Source organism: Mandrillus leucophaeus, unplaced genomic scaffold, assembly GCF_000951045.1.
Source record: "Mandrillus leucophaeus isolate KB7577 unplaced genomic scaffold, Mleu.le_1.0 Scaffold362, whole genome shotgun sequence".
Taxonomy (NCBI): Eukaryota; Metazoa; Chordata; class Mammalia; order Primates; family Cercopithecidae; genus Mandrillus; species Mandrillus leucophaeus.
In genome coordinates, this window is record NW_012103832.1 from 500515 (window position 1) to 507121 (window position 6607).

The 6607-nt window shown below is 36.2% G+C and overlaps 2 pseudogenes across 1 annotated transcript; one reads left to right on the forward strand and one right to left on the reverse strand.

Moving 5' to 3' along the window:
• Positions 1 to 755: 755 nt before the first annotated feature.
• LOC105546546 lies at positions 756 to 2585 on the reverse strand (annotated as a pseudogene).
• LOC105546539 lies at positions 2446 to 4200 on the forward strand (annotated as a pseudogene). Its single transcript, XR_001007110.1, has one exon. The product of XR_001007110.1 is annotated as an elongation factor 1-alpha 1 pseudogene (transcript).
• Positions 4201 to 6607: the final 2407 nt, after the last annotated feature.

Here is a 6607-nt window from a genome sequence, read left to right on the forward strand (position 1 = left end):
GTTCATTGTTATATTCTAACCCTAGACACACTCAACACACACATTATCCCTATCTTGTCAATTACCACATGCATCAGTCTTTCCAGGTTAATAACTGAACTATAATTTTCTCTGAGATCCAGTTCCTTATGTGTCTCCGTATAATCTCAGGAACAAAAAGTTCAATAAGTGAAAAAATCCTCTCCCCTAATCTACTACATATCACCAAGCCTTATCTTTCTTCACTGAAATTACTCTTCAGAACAGTTGTTGAGGCAACAAAAGTTGAATCATACTTATTTTCCCTCACTTTCTTTGTCAACTTTTTACATGAAATAAATTAACTTTTTCAAAATTTTTGTTTACTGAAGAGAATTTATATACTAAGATGTACATAGTTTAATTATACAGTTCGAGTTTGACAAATTTATACTCCAATAAAATTACCAATCTGATCAAGGCACACAATATTTTATCACAACAAAAAGCTTCTTCATGCTCCTTTCCAATCAATTTCCTCTGGCCAGAGATCAATTGCTGCCATTATTTCCCAAGCCAACATCTATGTATCTATGTATCTAGTTATCTAGCTATTTAGCTATCTATCAATCTATAATTTTAATTTTTTAAAGTAATTACTTTACTTTTCTAAGTAGGCTTATCTTCTCTTCTGTAGCTCTTCTGAAATAATATTTAAACCTGATGTCTGTGAAGTATCTTTAAACACATTGTGAAACTATATGGAAATATATTCTGAAACTACCTTGCATACTGAACTAAATACCTTCATGGAGACCTGCTTCTTCATCTTCCATGTCAATTTCTTGGTGACTTAGTGTCATTGCTCTCTGCAAATCTTTCTTTCTTCATTGAGTGCTCTTGATTCATCGATTCTTACTAAGATTCACTCAATCTCTGATTTTTTTAGCTGTGCTAATTCTTCTCTGATAAGTTGAGATCAGCGCTTCTGTTGGACCCTGATTATCTGGAGGAATTCATCAACTTCACAATCTGGAAGATCGCCCTGAACAACAAATATAGAATAGCTCCCTATTGTAAGCAAACCAAGCAAAGTGCAAGGTATTTGTTTCATGGTAATTCTGTACTAAATCAGGAACTAAATAATGTCATCATCATCATCAAATATTTCTCTTGGATTTTGACATATCCAATATATATTTTTTCAGTCTTTCATTATATAGGAGCTTCAGATAGAAAGAATATATTTTATTAATCTCTAACTATAAACCAATGTTCTTTATAATTGCCTATAAATGGCCTTTCATTTATAAGATCAAGCCTGAGCCTCTGATCAAGACAGTGTTTGATACTTTAGATTTGAATAGGATTAGTTCAAATTCTAAACTTTCAAGGCATTGCTTATAACTCTTTAAGGAATTTTCTAGCACAAGAAGAAATCTTAACTTCTAAAGAAATTTCAGTTGTTCAGCTTTCACTAAAGTCTGTACTCTACCATAGAGGTCTTTTTACTGGGCCTCAATTCTGGTTGCTAGAAATCCTAGTGCAGCGTCAGGCTTAATTGATTCTAGGACTCAATGACATTATACAGGACTTAGGTCCTTTCTTTCTTTCTTTTTGCTTGCTCATCCTTTGTGTGGCTTCATCCTCAGCCGATTGCAGGATGGCTGTAGCTGTTTCAGGCATTACATCCAGATACACATAGGAAAAAGAAAGATCATCACTATCTGCACTCTCTCTAAGGAACAATTTATCATTTTTTTAATGGAAGTATTGCAATAATCTACTAACAAGTTTCTACCTGTGTAATCCTGTCTTCTCTTCCAAACCAATAACTGTCACTGAAATAGTTATAATTAAATTGCTAACATGTAGATAATTCATTCTCATTCAAATGCTTATAGCGTTAAATATCTTCCTGTTACATGTTCCAAGTTTTTAAAAAGTGTAGAGATAACTTTACAACATGCCTCCTGTCAATCACCCAGAGTTCTCAGGAAACACCCTTTCTCTTTGATCACTGTTTCCAGGAGCCTAGTTTGTTTGTTTGCCGCAAACTCCTTCCTGTTTTATTGTGTTCTTACATGCTGAGCTTAATTGTTGCAATATTTTTTTCTCCTTCCCCTTAATATTTTTCTTCTAATTAGCAACTTTTTTCCATCAATTTTCAGGAAATTACCCCAGGTTAAGTCAGTCATCTATATTTCATGCTCTCACTGTACACTCTGCTTTTGCTTTGAGGAACTTATATATAAGTTATATATATATATATAAAATATATATATATTTGAATAATTATTTTTATAATTTCTATCCTTTAAAAGTACCTCTGTTTCCTCATAGATTCTAAGCTTCTTGAGGGTAAATGCTATTTGTCTCTCTTGTTCTGCTGTGTTCTCAGAAAATCTGAGAACATACCTCATTGAAAATAGAAGTAATAACAGTCAAAGGTAATTTACATTTTATATAGAAATAAAACGTAACTGCTTTTTCGCAACGGGTTTGCCGCCAGAACACAGGTGTCGTGAAAACTACCCCTAAATGCCAAAATATGAAAGGAAAAGACTCATATCAACATTGTCGTCATTGGACATGTAGATTCAGGCAAGTCCACCACTACCGGCCATCTGATCTACAAATGTGGTGGCATCGACAAAAGAACCATTGAAAAATTTGAGAAGGAGGCTGCTGAGATGGGAAAGGGCTCCTTCAGGTATGCCTGGGTCTTGGATAAACTGAAAGCTGAGCGGGAACGTGGTATCACCATTAATATCTCCTTGTGGAAATTTGAGACCAGCAAGTATTATGTGACTATCATTGATGCCCCAGGACACAGAGACTTCATCAAAAACATGATTACAGGGACATCTCAGGCTGACTGTGCTGTCCTGATTGTTGCTGCTGGTGTTGGTGAATTTGAAGCTGGTATCTCCAAGAATGGGCAGACCCATGAGCATGCTCTTCTGGCTTACACACTGGGTGTGAAACAACTAATTGTTGGTGTTAACAAAATGGATTCCACTGAGCCACTCTACAGCCAGAAGAGATACGAGGAAATTGTTAAGGAAGTCAGCACTTACATTAAGAAAATTGGCTACAACCAGTAGCCACAGTAGCATTTGTGCCAATTTCTGGTTGGAATGGTGACAACATGCTGGAGTCAAGTGCTAACATGCCTTGGTTCAAGGGATGAAAGGTCACTCGTAAGGATGGCAATGCCAGTGGAACCACACTGCTTGAGGCTCTGGACTGCATCCTACCACCAACTCGTCCAACTGACAAGCCCTTGCGCCTGCCTCTCCAGGATGTCTACAAAATTGGTGGTATTGGTACTGTTCCTGTTGGCTGAGTGGAGACTGGTGTTCTCAAACCCGGTATGGTGGTCACCTTTGCTCCAGTCAACGTTACAACTGAAGTAAAATCTGTCGAAATGCACCATGAAGCTTTGAGTGAAGCTCTTCCTGGGGACAATGTGGGCTTCAATGTCAAGAATGTGTCTGTCAAGGATGTTCATCGTGGCAACGTTGCTGGTGACAGCAAAAACGACCCACCAATGGAAGCAGCTGGCTTCACTGCTCAGGTGATTATCCTGAACCATCCATGCCAAATAAGTGCTGGCTATGCCCCTGTGTTGGATTGCCACACGGCTCACATTGCATGCAAGTTTGCTGAGCTGAAGGAAAAGATTGATCGCCGTTCTGGTAAAAAACTGGAAGATGGCCCTAAATTCTTGAAGTCTGGTGATGCTGCCATTGTTGATATGGTTCCTGGCAAGCCTATGTGTGTTGAGAGCTTCTCAGACTATCCACCTTTGGGTCTCTTTGCTGTTCATGATATGAGGCAGACAGTTGCGGTGGGTGTCATCAAAGCAGTGGACAAGAAGGCTACTGGAGCTGGCAAGGTCACCAAGTCTGCCCAGAAAGCTCAGAAGGCTAAATGAATATTATCCCTAATACCTGCCACCCCACTCTTAATCAGTGGTGGAAGAATGGTCTCAGAAGTGTTTGTTTCAATTGGCCATTTAAGTTTAGTAGTAAAAGACTGGTTAATGATAACAATGCATCGTAAAACCTTCAGAAGGAAAGGAGAATGTTTTGTGGACCACTTTGGTTTTCTTTTTTGCGTGTGGCAGTTTTAAGTTATTAGTTTTTAAAATCAGTACTTTTTAATGGAAATAACTTGACCAAAAAATGTGTCACAGAATTTTGAGACCCATTAAAAAAGTTTAATGAGAAAAAAAAAAAGAAATAAAACGTAACTGAGAAAACTAATGTACTTTCTTGTTTTTGATAGCAAGGTTGTTTTTATATTTCTTCATTATTTTATCATTTGGATTAAAATTATATTTCTTCAAACATTGAGTATATATACTTTGTAATTTCCTCTTGATGCATTTATCATTTATGTGTAAAAAACACATATGATGAAACTTGAATCAATTGGGAATGAGATTCTTTCTGGTAAAATAATGGAACACCAGAGTTAAGGAAAACAAGTATTAGCAAAACAGCCATTGAACTGATGGTACATTGGGGCTTTGTGCGGATTATGAAAAAAAAAGAGTCCAGTTCTAGGGTATGGGAATAACACAAGTATAATTAGAATGAGGTTCAGACCGATAGATAGTGAAATGGCCAGGGAGGGGAAAGAATAGTTTTAGAGATGAATTTTAGGGATGAAACAATTCTAGATGATAATAGGATAATAGGGTCTGTTATTCTATCGTAGATATGTAGACTGGAAGGAAATGAAGTTCATTGGCCAAATGGCCTGTACATACACACACATGCACATCTATATACACAACGTGTGTGTAACTTAAAGTGTGTGTGTGTGTGCATGTGTGTATACCATATGGGACAGACTAAGAACATACAAAAAAAACCAGTTCCTTAAAAGAATATTGGTGATTGACCAATCTAACTATCTGGGGGCATTTGGAATTCTCTTCTACTGTTAGGGCAATAGTCTCTTCCACAACTACCGAAGTGTTCATTGTATGTAAAAAGAACAACTCTCTAGAAATCTCTCTTTCACCATTTAAAAGTAAGAAAAAAATGTATACTTCAGTGTTTTGGGATTTGTAGTTGAGAATACTACTTTTGTGTTAGAATACTCTTCCTCTCCAGTGACATATTTCTCCAGAAAGCACCAAGCGAGTGAGTTCATATGTTTGAGTGGAATGGTCTTACCCCGCTAATTGTCACTGTTTTGACCTTGCTGTGTTAAGATGTGAGCTGTCACCATAGCAGAAAAGAAAATCGGAAAAATACATTGTACTTTAGAGGTCAGAGTAGAAAGGTTTGGGCTAGCAGAAAGTGAAGTTTACTAGGACCAGATTAAATAATATAAAAGGAGTAGGGTAATAAGCATCTTTGTGGTAACGAATCATCTGGAAATTTTGGGATTCTGGTTATAAAAAAGTAAACGGGAATGTGAAGAATCAGTGTTTTAAATCTCAAAGGTAGAAGTTTTTAATCAGTAAAAATGAAAGTCTCAGCTTTTAATACAAATTTTATTTATTTATTTGTTTGTTTTAAGGATGGAGTCTTGTCTTATTTTGTCACCCAGGCTGTAGTGCAGGGCGAGATCATAGCTCACTGCAGTCTTGAACTCCTGGGCCCCAGGTTTCATAAACACTTCAGGTTTCAGATCACCTCTTGAGAAGGACGACTATCCTTAAAATCCGGTGCTTTAAGTACTCAGACATAATCAATGAGCTCTAATTAAATACATTTCTCACTTTAAACTGGTGCCTTGTATCATTTTGATAAATAAACCCAAATTAAGTAGCTCCAATTATGAATCTCTCTAGTCCTCTCTCTCTCTCTCTCTCTCCCTGTCACATACACACACACACACACACACACACCCCACAGTTACCACTCTTACAATCTTAAACTTTTACTTTTGTTCATGAACTGTCATATATGCTTCTGTAAAAGTAGAATAGAAAGGGTTGTAGCTGAAGAATTGTCACTAATACCGTATTGAGCTCATGGAAAGGGTTTTTTACTGTAGAAAGCAAATCAGATCTAGAGAACCAGATGTCTTTGATTCAAATTTTACCTCTGTTACTAAATAGTTACAAATCAGTTATCATACACAAAACTTCACTGATAGATTAAGGTTCCTCTTTTGTGAAATATTGATGTTATTTTCAAACTGTTAGTACTGTTGCTAGGACTGAATGATAAAACATGTAAAACTGAACAGTGCCTTGCATATGTTCATATTCAATGAATATTAACTCGTGTTTTGTTGTCCTTGTGTGCTGAAAAAAAATGGAGATCTACTTTCATTATTTTCAATGACATGAAGGGAGGTTACATAAAAATTAGAGAGGTTAAAGAGTGAAGAAATTACTTTAGCTATTTTCAGCTTGATTTTCATAGCTATATAAGGGACAGAGACAGATGTTGGCTTCCAGTTCTAAGATTCTATTATTCCATAAATAAGTTTACCTATAAGTAAGATAAAAAATCATAATAGACATATTTCTAATCAATAATTAGAAATTATTGATTAAATTAATCAGTAATTTAATCTATTGTCCAGGATATGATACACTCATTCAAAACAAAACAAAACCCAACACAAAACCTAAAGCAAAACAGACACACATGTCATTTCCAGAAACATGTGGATA